This window comes from Panthera uncia (genome assembly GCF_023721935.1).
Source record: "Panthera uncia isolate 11264 chromosome D3 unlocalized genomic scaffold, Puncia_PCG_1.0 HiC_scaffold_8, whole genome shotgun sequence".
NCBI classification, from domain to species: Eukaryota; Metazoa; Chordata; class Mammalia; order Carnivora; family Felidae; genus Panthera; species Panthera uncia.
The window spans coordinates 21,544,335-21,557,958 of NW_026057586.1; the positions used below are offsets into that span (position 1 = coordinate 21,544,335).

Consider the following 13,624-nt stretch of genomic DNA (forward strand, 5'->3'; position numbering starts at 1 on the left):
ACTCATTATGAGTAGCACCAACTCATGTTAGCTGTTAGGGAGTAAATGTACGTGCTACCCTGACATAAATTTTCTCTGAAGGAGATTGTGTGTTGAAAATTAATAAATTGGCATTCTGACTTTTACATTATCTTTCTTCCCTCTGGTCCCATGGTTAAAGAAATGATGCATTTTCTGGATGATTCTCGTCATTCAACTAATAAATATTTATGAGCACCTACTATGTTGGGGGAATGGGTCAAGGTATCCCATGATGATCAGGATACAGGTCAAGAGTGAATATGGCAAACATAAAACATATACTCTTGGAGTTCACAGTTTAATGGGAAAGACAAGTAAAAAGGCAGTTATAATATACCATGATAAATATTTTGATAGGGTTAATACAGGCATATGTAGCCTATTTTTTGAAAATCATGTAAGTATTCTGGGAAGAAATTTAAGCAAGAATGTGCCCATCTAAACTTTAATAGTCCATTAAGTGCTTAGCACAGTTTCTGGCAATTAATGGGTACTCAAAATATTAGTGATTCGAACTTTATTCAAACTATTTGTGTTCATTCATTCATTCTTTTTTTTAATAATGTTTTTATTCATTTTTCAGAGAGAAAGAGAGACAGAGTGAAAGCAAGGGAGGTGCAGAGAGAGAGAGAGAGAGAGAGAGAGAGAGAGAGAGGGAGACACAGAATCTGAAGCAGGCTCCAGGTTTTGAGCTGTCAGCACAGAGCCTGACATGGGGTTTGAACCCATGAACTGTGAGATCATGACCTGAGCTGAAGTTGGACGCTTAACCGACTGACCCACCCAGGAGCCCCCATTATTTCTTTCTTAACTGGTAATCTCTAAAGGTAACAAATGTCAGATTATGCAAAATAATTTGATGATTACAGGTAATGTTACAACATATTTGTTTCCTTGATGTAATAGCAAAAGGTGATATAATCTCTATTACCAACTTTATCCACTTTCAACATGCATACTTCTAGCTTAAGTGATATATGGGAACATGTCTTTTAAAAGTTTTTAAAGTAGGTCCCATAATAACAGCTTTTTAAAAGATGCTACATCCTAAAGATGTTACATCAGCAGCATTTTCTAAAGGAGCTCCCCCACCCCTCTAGCCCCCACCCTGCCCAAAGATGCCCATTTGTGACAGAAAGGGCAGAACTTTTATTTGTCTGCTCTGAGGAAGCCTGTGACATAATATGCAAAGGTGTCATAAAAAATTATCTCAAAATGTGGACATAAACCTTAACAACAGAAACACAACGTAAGGGACTTTCCACTAGAAACCCTAAGTAAAAGTAATAAAAGAGATAAAAGGAATGGATTAATACTTTTCAACTCTATTGCCACAGAGGCTGTCCAGTGTCCTCGAAATGTAATGGGTTCTACAAAGAATTATTTAACACTTTTGAGGTTTTGCAGTAATAACTGAAAACAGCAAGACAATCTGCCTAACCTTACATTTAGAAAATGAATTCAGTGCTATGACTTTTTAAAGACAATATGAAAACCTAATGATTTTAATGACAATACTCAACATCTTTTAGAATAAAAGGAAAAAAAAATATTAAAAATGTTTCAAAACAATAACTTTCTCCATCTTTCTGCAAACCATAGAGTAGTTCCCTTGCAGGTTAGTAAGGTTCATACCCACAGAAGTACATATCTTGGAGCGTTATAAAGGGGCTATGGTAATGAGTGTACAAACTGGCTCTTGAAGAAGAGGGGCTCTTGGTACACAGGACTTGTCTTTTTGGTTTGTTTGTTTTTCACTGTATGAAAGGAATTTTAATCCTAGATCCAAACTGGGAACAATTTTAACATGATAAAAAATAAGGGTGTATATACATAAGAATACATGTTGGCTCCTCCTCTAAACACTTAATGCGCTTTACTACCCTTAAGATCATAGGGCCATAAGAAAAGTTGCCTATCAAGGCAGTGTAGACATAACCCATTTATAATATATGGCCTCATCATAAAGATAACTGTGCTAAGAGATTCGTAATCCAGAATAGCCCCTTTGTACCCACGTACTCACTTCTTAATATAAAAACAGAAATGACGTTTTCCTTTTATGCTACCTGAATCAGTTTTCTCTAACATAGATGACCTTATGGATTAGGAAAATGGTTACTATTGGAATGAATTATAAAACATCAATTCAGAAAATTTGCCATGAAAGTATGTGACATGAGACCTCTCGGTTTGAAGGCTGAAACTGAAATTCACTACTCAGAAGTACATGAAAGATGTTACAAGTACCTCTAGGACAATATTGAGTATATAAAGCATAGAGAAGTATTAAGGTAATTATTTAAATAATTTGAAACCAAAGAACACATTTTGCCTGAAATATCCAAATTAATGAATCTCAAATTTCTACTGAAATCTGAATTATCAGAGTAACTAGGTCAACGGCCATTCTTGGTTATACCCTGGAATTATGGATCCTATCTTGGTTTAATTTGTTCCTAAAGAAGAGTTATTATTTTGGGGGGTTGGGTGCAGCGTGCCTGGATGGCTCAGTCAGTTAAGCGTCCAACTTCAGCTCAGGACATGATTTCACGGTTCTTGGGTTTGAGCCCCGTGTTGGGCTCTGTGCTGATAGCTCAGAGCCTGGAGCCTGCTTCAGATTCTGTCTCTCTCTTTCTGCTCCTCCTCCACTCATGCTCTCTCTCAAAAATAAACATTAACAAAATTTAAAAAAAGAATAGTTATGATGTTTTGAGTGACGACCAATTTCCACTAATGAGTAGTGTTCACATATAGCACATTAGGAAATTTACCATATTAATCCCCATGACATTTCAACAATTACTGTACATCTCCTATGTGCCAGTCATAGTTCTAAGTACTGGGGACATAGTTTTTTGGGGAAGTAAAACCAATAAAATAAGAGGAAAGAGGAAACAAGGAAATCAGAAGATTTTGTAAGACCATGCTGATAGAATAGTAACTGACACTGACTCAAGGAAGGTATTCCTGGTAGAGTCTAAGGTGAATGATCAGAAAGAGTCAGTCAAGCAAATACCAGGGTGGAAAACTTTACAAGAAGAGGGAATGACTGCTACAAAGCCCCTGTAAGCAAGGATGAGCTTCGTATATGGAGATATCAAAGAAGGTCATTGTGCCTAGACCACAGAAGGAAAGTAAAGAAAACAAAAAGAAAGTTACCCAGTGGGAATTTAAAATGGTACAAATGCTATGAAAAACAGTATTGCAGTTTTTTTTTTTTAATTAGAATTACCATAAGATCCAGTAATTCCACTTCTGGGTATCATCTCCCAAGAACTGAAAGCAGGGACTCAAACAGATATCTGTACACCTGCACTCACAGTATAATTATTCAGAAGAGCCAAAAAGTAAGTAAAGTTCAGGTGTCCATCGACAGATGAATGGATAAACAAACTGGGGTATATATACAAAATGGGATATTTTTCAGCTTTAAAGAGGAAGGAAATTCTGATTCATGCCTTTAGGCATGAGCCTTTAGGACATTATGGTAAGTGAAACAAACCAGTTCACAAAAGGACAAAAACTGCATGAATCTACTTCTATGACATACCCAGAGAGTCCAAATTCATAGAGAGAGAAAGTAAATGGTGATTGCTAGGAACTGAGAGGAGGGTGGAGTAGGGAGTTATTGCTTAATGGGTACAGAGTTTCAGTTTTGCAAGACGAAGAGTTTTGGAGGAGAGTGGTTTTGATGATTGTCACACAACAACGTAGATGTACTTAAAGACACTGAACTGTACACTTAAAACTAGTTAAGGTGGTTACTATTATGTTATGCTCAGTTTAAAATAATTTTTTTTTTAATTAAAAAATTAGAAAAGCCTAAAATGGGGCCGCCTGGGTGGCGCAGTCGGTTGAGCGTCCGACTTCAGCCAGGTCACCATCTCGCGGTCCGTGAGTTCGAGCCCCGCGTCAGGCTCTGGGCTGATGGCTCGGAGCCTGGAGCCTGTTTCCGATTCTGTGTCTCCCTCTCTCTCTGCCCCTCCCCCGTTCATGCTCTGTCTCTCTCTGTCCCAAAAATAAATAAAAAAAAAAAAAAAAAGAAAAGCCTAAAATGTTTTTGTGCTTGTCTGGGTGGCTATTGTGGAAGTGATGTGTGCATATTTGGGACATTTGGGCGATAAAATCAACAGAGCTATAAACCTGATGTAAATGGTTTGGGAAAGAAGAGACTCAATGGTAACTCATATATCTTTGGCTTGGGCAACTGGTGTATGACCTACTGAGATAAAGAAAAATAAGTGAGTTCTTAGGTCATGTTAAATTGAGATACCTATTGGTTATACCTATGGAGATCTCAAGGATGTAGGTGGGTATATAAATTTGGGGTTTTAGTGAAAGGCCATGGTCAGATACACAGATGTAAAAGCTGCCAATATACAGATGGCATTGAAAATAAATGTGTATGAATATAGATACAGTGTGAGCATGTGTGTAAACAAAAACAAATAAGATCATGTCAAATAAGTAACATCACTCAAACCTCTTTAAAGTCTTCTGATAGCACACTGTAAAGTCAGGTTCTACCATGGCCTAAAAGGTTGTATATGCTCTACCCCAGTCCTCCTTAGCTCTCTATCTTCATCTCCTACCACTTTCCCCTTTGCTTACCTTACCCCAGCCATCTATTACACAGTGGACACTTTATTGTTCCTCAAACATGCCAGGCATGCTCTGGCCTCAGGGCATTTGCATCTGTTGTATGCTTTGCCTGGGAAGTACTCCCTCAGATACGCCTTTCTCCCTTATGTCCTTCAGGTTTCTGTTATTTGCTTTTCAACTTCAGCCTTGCCTGGCTACCATATTTAAATTTGCAATCTTTCCCTAATCTCTAATCTAATAATCACCTATCTTATTTTTTCCCCCTAGGATTTGTTGCCATTTATTGTGCTTTCTATTTAATGTGATTATTTCATTATTCTTTGTCTCATCTCCTCCCACAAATTCTGGAATACATAAAACTGTCACTAACTATACAATTATCAAAATTTTATACAGCTCTCTCTTTAAGACAAGGATTTTAAGAAAAAAGGAAATAATAAAGAAATGAAACAAGATGAAAATACAGTTATTAACGGCATTTTCTCCAAGTGGCCATTAAGATTTGTTTCTGCTGGCCCCTGCTAATGACAATGATCGCTGCTGTGTACTGTCTTCTGTGGACGGCCCGCCAAGTGGCGTCAGGCAGCTGGTACTTTTGACAAATACTCACATATCTGTTCTCGATTTAGTGTGCTGCATTTTATGGGTCATTTTGTTAGAGATTTGTTCCGGTCCCTAATAGCCTATATGTCTTTACAGAGAATTACATAAGGCAGTTGGTACAGCCATCTTCTATCTTTCCAGACAGTTCTGATACATACTAATGTGTTCATTTCTATTGGCGAGGACTATTCTCACCAACGGACATCATCTTCCTTATGCCACTCATGTCTATAAACTTTGAATGTTATTTGTGTATTTATTGTAGTGAACAATCACTTCTATTTACCAATGAACTATACCTTGTTTTTATTTTATTTTTATTATATATTTATTTTTGCTTTCCTCCTACAATCTTCTTAGTATTAACCTTTTACTATATTTTTCACTTAGTGGTATACAAGTGTAGTCATGTGTCCAGCACTCCCATCATGGGACACAACAGTTCCATCCCCCTCAAACTCTCCTCATATTGTCACCTTGGCAGTCATTCCCTTCCCCGATCCTTCAATATTAACTTGACTAATGGATTTTAAAATTTCATTCCTCTATGAATATGCTCTTATGAATAATCTTACTTATTTATTTTCAGCATTAATTCTTTAAAAAAAAAATCTACGTTTTTGCTCTTGTTCCTTAATAACAATGGGTAACATGTATGGAGGACTATTATGAATAAGCTCCATATTCAACATTTAAATAAATGTTTGAACGTTTCATACATACTTTGTGCTCTTAGCTATTCTACAAATGTCCTGTTTATCATAATGTTTGAATTTTCAAATTAGGATTCATAATTTTAATTGAATTGTATCTTTTTGTTTACTTTTATATATTTTTCCACAATCTTAATTGTCTCAGGTCAAATAATCTTATTATTCTACTATTTCATGTTATTTTTAGGTACTTTTGTTGGTAGTATTCATTTTCATCTTAATGAAATTTTTACTCTATCACTGCTCCTGAAATTGAAAATAAATATAAGTATAAATAATATATTTATAATTTATAAATTTATAAATTATAAATTATAAATTTATTTATAAATAAATATAAGTATAAACACCACTTTGTGTTGTGGTTGCCAGGGGTTAAGGGGTGAGGGAAATGGGGAGATGTTGGTCACAGGGTACAAACTTCCAGTTATAAGATAAGTTATAAGTTCTGGATCTGATGTGCAGCATGGTGACTATACTTAACAATAATGAATTGCTGTATTATGTACTTGAAAATTGCTAAGAGAGCAGACCTTTCATGCTCTTACCTCACATATACACAAAAAGGTAATTATGTGAAGTGATAGATGAGGCTACTAACTTTATTGTGGTAATAATCATGTTGTACATACTGTATATCTTAAACTTACACAATATTTTATGTCAATGGTATCTCAATAAAGCTGGAGAAATTAAAAAGAAAACAGAAAATTAAAGACAAAAAATTAGCATAAAACCAGAAAAAGAAAAGAAAAAGCATGTAGAAAATTAAGGGGAGCAGGTAGATACACAGTGTTCTAAAAAGGAACTTTTGACAGATTCATTCCTTTAACACCAAAATTCTAATTCTGAAAAAAATATGCCTCTTGAGGGTATTTGTTTGTGTCCTCCAATTTCCGACACTGACAGCCTTACTCCTGTTGACAATCAAGGTAGACTACTGGAATGGGGTTGTCTGCCTAGGCCTAGGAAACGATATGATGTCTTTCTGAAGAGATAACTGATCAGAATCTAGATCCTGTAGCCTCTGCACTGTTACCACTGATCAAGTCTCACAATGATGATAACTCAATGGGAAAAAAGTAGTGGGGGGAGTAAGATATTCCTCAGGGAAAAGACATTCAATGTCATGTTCAAGTTTAATCTTAAAATAATCAAGATGGTTCCTTCTTTGGTTCTCTCTTGCCTAGAGAAACTGCAGAATCCCAACTCCAGATCATCAGTAGGGTGAAACTAGTCCTTTTTTGTTCCAATGTTGGGAAAAAAATGGCCTAAATCTGTTGAGTTCTTGATTTGACAAGGAGAAAATTAAGGTAACTGTCTAGGGAGGAGGTTGGCGTGTCAAATGGAACACAAGAAGAAACACAATCAAGTTCAATTTTATTTATGAACTCCTGGCTTTTTGAGTGGGAAAACCAAAACTTGACAGTTACAGGCAACACCTTTGATGTAGCTTTCTAAGAGCACTGTGGGATCAGAGCCTATCAATATCCATGATATCAATATTTGTTTTCTCAATTTAGAGTTCAGGGACCCCAACTTCAAAAATCATAGAATCTCACTAGAATCTTATGTCTTCCCATGATAAATTTTATCAGCTACTTCATATTGAATAATCTCCAGGTTTTGGGCCATGCAAATGATAAATCCTATTCTTTAAAAGGGCATGGGGAGTAGGGTCTCAGGATGTACTTCCATCCCAAAGGATGGAAGGATGTACTTCCTAAAGGATGTACTTCCATGAACTTTTCAGGTTCATCTTCCTCTAACTGGATTAAAACCCTAGTCTCTCAAAACTATAGATCTATTTGCCCTAAAAGAAAATCACTATCTCTAAAATCTTATGGCAAGCTTCTCTCTAGAAAACCTGGGTTTTTATTTTAACATCTTACTTGAGGAAAAGGTAATATAATTCTCCATTTAAATAAAAGTATACCTGTTTCCGATTCTGTGTCTCCCTCTCTCTCTGCCCCTCCCCCGTTCATGCTCTGTCTCTCTCTGTCCCAAAAAATAAATTAAAAAAAAAAAAAAAAAAACGTTGAAAAAAAGAAAAAAAAAAGTATACCAAGGAGGGCCAAGGGGGATGTTTCTAGCTCTCATTTAACTATAATTGTTTTTTATGACTATAATAGTATGAGTTTAACATAAATAATACCTGGCTATGAATGTTTATATATTGACCCATCTATTCAATATTAATAAAGCATCTACCATGCATCAGGCACCACGAAAAGCACTGAGAAATTCAAATCAAATAAAGCACGGTCTTTGCTTGTAGTCAGCTGAGAAGAGTGTGATAGTTGCTGATATTGTGCCCAAGACAGCAGGCTTAGAGGAAAGACATCTGGATGCAGCTCAGATGAAAGAAGCCTCCTAGAAGCAAAACATTCAGTGAGTTTTGAAGTAGAAGTAGGTGTGAAGTCATGTGAAAGGGCACTCTGGCAGAGGAAACACTAAGTGTTAAAGTATGAGATATAATGGAGTGCATCTGGAGGGATGCATACATATGCAAAGATGTGATAGAATGTCAAACTTGAGGTTATGGGCAGGGCCACAACAAGGAGAATTTGAATAGAGAAATAACCTCATCATATCTGGTTAAGAAAAATCACTCTGACAGCATGATGGAGTCCAGAGAGGAGCAAACTGGTGTCTTCCCACAGAAGACCAGGTGGGAGGCTATTTGCAGGTGACAAAGGCTGACAGGCTGACATAAACTAGAGTGGTGGATCAGAGGAGGGCATGAATTCCAGGCGTGTTAGGGAGGTAGAAATTGCAGGTACTGGGTATATTGGTAGGAAGTGATAATGGAGGAGTTGAGGATGGGGAACCTGCTGGCTTAGATGACTGGTGGATATGGGTACCAGTCCCAATGTGAAGAACACAAGAGGGAGAACACAATCTCCTATAGTAGGAATGATACCTTGAGAGATCAGCTCACCTCATCTCACCACCTCCAGGTGCATATAGGATGTGTGTTTGAGCCCTCCATCTTTATTATACTTGAAAATACCAAAGGAAGAAAGCAACAACAAAATTTTTAAAACCATCCTTGACCTTTCTATTTTTGATTTATATGAGAAGTGATAGCTTTGCTTTCCTTTGCCTTCAAGTCCATCACTAGAATCAACCACTGCCAACTAGTTTGGTATAGGGGAAAGACAACTTTATGCTCTACTAGGAGTACTGGCAATAGTCTCAATGCCATTTATTGAATAATCTGCTCGTTGAAATGCCAAATTCATTTTAAGGTTTATTTCTCAAATATAGCAAGAAATATTTCTGTCCTCTATATTCTGTTACATGGATCTACTTGTCTATTTCGTTGCCAGACAGTACTATATTGATTTTTAAATCATGTTTTATTGTAAATGTTAATGTTTATTCTACTTTTCAAATTTTCTCGGAATTCTTTTACATTTATTCTTCCATATGAAGTACATTCTGATTGGAGTTGTATTTATTAACTTAATCATTAATTTGGGAAGAAGCATTGATATGGTAACATTTTGTATCAAGGAATATATTTCTATTATTCATGTCTTATTTTATATCTTTTAATAAAATGTTATTTTCTTCATATACATTTAGTTTGTTAAATTTAGGCTTAGATATCATATTTTAGGTTTCCATATGAATCCATTTCTTTTCTTTTTAATGTTTGAACTAATTATTGCCCAGTATAAAAAAACTATTTTTTTGTGTGTATACATAGATATGTATATGTATATAAGTATATATACATATAATTTTAATATTAAATTTTCTTTTTAATTCTAATAGTTTTTTAATGTAGTTTCTTGGAATTCCCAAATATGCAATCACACTGTTCATAAAAATAACATTTCTTTCCTTCTGTAATGACATATAGCTTTTTAAGTTTTTTTGTGTGTTTATTTCTTATCAAAACCTCTACACTGTTGAATAATAAAAATAGTAGGAAACGTCCCTGGTTTATTTGGATTTTAAGGACAATGTATTTAGTATTTTAGTATTTAGCAGAATGCTTGCTTTTAGTTTCTTACAAAATAATAACATTTTGAAAGTTTCCTTATACTCACATATTAACACAAATTTTTAAGAAACTGGTAATGACGGACTAATTTTACAAAATGCCCTCTTGCATATGACATATGATGATGTCCCATTAAATTATACTTGAATTAGATGGTGGGATTTTAAGACACAGTGAGTGTATGCCCTGCTTTTGCATCAGAAGAAATACATCTATTCCCTAATGCAGACAACAGAGTTTTATCATGAACAAGAAAAAGATTCATAGGACCAATGGTATTAGTATTTCATACCACTGTTGAAGTTTGAGATCTAATATATGAAAATCAGTAACAATAAGCATTTGTTGAGTGCTTAATATATATCAGATACATTTCTGAGTACTTTATTTCCATTATCATTGTTAATTCTTACAGAGATCTGTTGAGATAGATACTGTTGTTACACCCTATTTACAGATGAGAAAACTCAGGTCTTAGGGAAGTTAAGTTACTTGTGCATGATAATACAGTGAGTGGAGCAGAAGTCAAACCTAGTTATTAAGATTTCAAACCCCACCACCTTATATACTACATTATACTTAGAAAAAGTCAAGGAAGTCATAAGGGGATTAAACATTTCATGAGGATACTAAAAAGTGTGCTATGGCTAAGGAAAGGACTTAAAACTTTTTCGAACATTTATCCAAATCTAAATAATTTGTACATCGTTTGTATGGTGGAGTGCTGAGATTTTGAACAACCACTTGCCCAAGAACAAAAGCAGATTTTAAATTGATTTCAAACTCAATTTGGCTTTGCCTACAACACTCCTTATATGTAAGATGAATTCTACTTGAATGAGAATAAGGGGCTGGATTCTTCAATTTCATGATGGATTGGCTGTTATACCAATGGCTCATCTCATTTGCAAGTCTTTTTGTCAACTAATAACCCAGCATATCATGGATGGCTTCTATCAAAAGCCCATGTGAAAGAAATACTTTTTCATGACATGCCACCTACAACCTACGTTCCTCTGTGCATAAAATCATATACTAACATTGTTATATCACCAGAGGACCACATTTGCGAGCTCATTGGTGTAGACCCCACTTCTTACCCTCGAATTGGTATCTTTAACTTGAATGCATTTTAAATGGCATGTTATTGATTTTAACCAAGAATTTTATCAAATAATAGCCAAACAAAAATAATTTCTGCATTTGTTGAAAGTGAAAAAAATCAATTTTATAAAATTTTCACTGTATTTTTAATCTAATAGGTACACAAATAAACAAGATTGCTTAGATATCAGGTGCTAAAAGTTACATTCTAGATATAATATGGTTTCTTTTGGACCAACGAATTACTTGGAAGAATATTTTTGTATTTCCAAACATATTGGATATCATATTATTATTGACTATTAGTCTCATTACACTGTGATCAATGAATGAATTTAGTATTATCCAAGAACTTTAATACCCATTTTCTTACAGCCAAATACTAAATATTTTTTGGATGCTTAGGAAAAAATATGCAATTCTGTAACTGTGCATATTTCAATTATGAAAGGTAAATCTTCCACATTCCTTGCTTTTTCATTTTTTTCCTATTCTGAGAGATGTGTAAAAATCTCCAAATATAACATTGGTCTTTATATATAGCTTTCAGTTTACAAAGCTACAGACCCTAGAGGAAAAAATTAAATGAAACAAGAAATAATTAGAAAAAAACAAATATTAAGGTTGTTTAAAATAGAGGACCAAAAGCTTGTCTTTTCAATAAGTCATAGTAGGAGAAAAGGAATTATGGTAGATTGAACGCCTTAAGGGATATAAAAACTGTATATAGTGTGTAATCCTAGATTCAATTCTAGTTTGCACAAATGATCTGTAAAAAATGTTTTTTGGGGTTCACTGAAGAAATTTGAATATGATCAGGATTTTAGGTAAAATCATAATCTGCAAAGATAAAAATGAAAATAATTGAAAACAGAAGTTTGAAGAACAGTAAGCATCATATATTCTCATTTTAGTTACATCTATATATTTTTAATTATATAAATATTTTATGCATGTATGTGTATACTGACATGTGTATAATGAAAGAAATTAAAGGATATGTATTAGAGTGTTAAGGTGATAATCTGATCATCTTTAGATGGTGAGACTTGTGTTGGTTTGTTGTATTTTCTAGCTACAACTGTATATATTTACTGATTCTATACTGATGAATGTGTACTAAAATGTTTGTAAATTTTTTCATAAAGATCTGTCAAGATTTGCTTTAATAGTATAAATTTGTTATAAAAGCCATATATTTATAAGTAATACATATTTCTTCAACAATTTACATATTTTCAATAACTCAATCCTTTTACCATTAATAGTGACTCTACCCCTAAAGATGTTTTTGGCCTTAAGAAAATTACCAGAGAAAAACCTACACATGTTTTTTGTTAGGATGACTGGTATTTTGTCTCATCTCTTTATTTTCAACTTTTTCATGTTTTAATATTTATAAATTTTGCCAACTGAAAGTACTATAGACATGGATGTTTTCAAAATTCCATTAAGTAATGGAATCCTTGAACTGGTGAGTCTGATACACTTATTGTTGTTACTACATTAAAGTTTATTTCTATGACTTTATTATGCACTTTTAATTTTCCATTTGTTCATAATAAATTATTATTTTTCATTTTTATGACCTCATTTGTATAACCTAAAGAGCCCCTTCCTCTATTTTATTTTTTCTCTACCTGATACAAAATGATATACTCTATATCCTTCCGGTTGTAAGATTTTCAATTTTGAGATCACATATAACTTGTAGTCTGAAGTTAATTATATCATTTCTTTTCATGAGAACATCATAAAAACAATTTCAAAACTGTTTAACCTCCACGATCTCCCTCTTCTTTGTTACCTAATATTCACCAACTTTTTAAACTCTCCAAAACATAATTTTTCTTTTAGATGGCCATGATTTGCTCAGATGTACCCATATGTCACATGATTTTGTTAATCACTTTTCTAATAATCCCTCTAGTCATTTTCTTTATCTTTTTAAAAAAATGTACATTCTTTATAAAAAGGATGGTGGTGGTTGTCTATTTTTCTTTATGCCTCCTTTCCTTGAATAGTTGTTTAGTTGGATATACAATTCTTTAATGACAGTAACTTTTTTATCAGCACTTTGAAGATATTTCATTGTTTTCTGCTTTAATTGTTGCTATAGGGGAATCTTCATCAGTATAATTATAGTCCCTAAAGAAGTAATCTCTCCTTGGGCATTTTAAGCTATTCTTTTGTCTTTATCTTTGGTATTGCACAATGTATCAAAGGTAAAGCATTATTCCTGAATCTGATAATCCATATACTTTATCAATTCTGGAAAATTATCACTTATCTCTTCAAAATTTATTTTTCCTCCATTCTTTATTTTCCTTTGGAATTATGATTGAAGCATGTTAAGTTTTCTCATTCCATGTTTTGTTTTTCAAGTTCTCTTTTATTTTTTCTATCAGTATGTATTTTTATGTTGTTCCAAGCATTTATTATTTTTTTTTAATTTTTTTAACGTTTATTTATTTTTGAGACAGAGAGAGAGAGAGTATGAACAGGGGAGGGTCAGAGAAAGAGGGAGACACAGAATCTGAAACAGTCTCCAGGCTCTGAACTG

The 13,624-nt window shown here is 34.0% G+C and overlaps 1 protein-coding gene across 1 annotated transcript in view; it reads right to left on the minus strand.

Annotated features, from left to right (window-relative positions):
* LOC125914297 (netrin receptor DCC-like) overlaps positions 1-13,624 on the minus strand; it is a 159,102-nt gene that overhangs the window by 34,914 nt on the left and 110,564 nt on the right. The window lies entirely within an intron of this gene.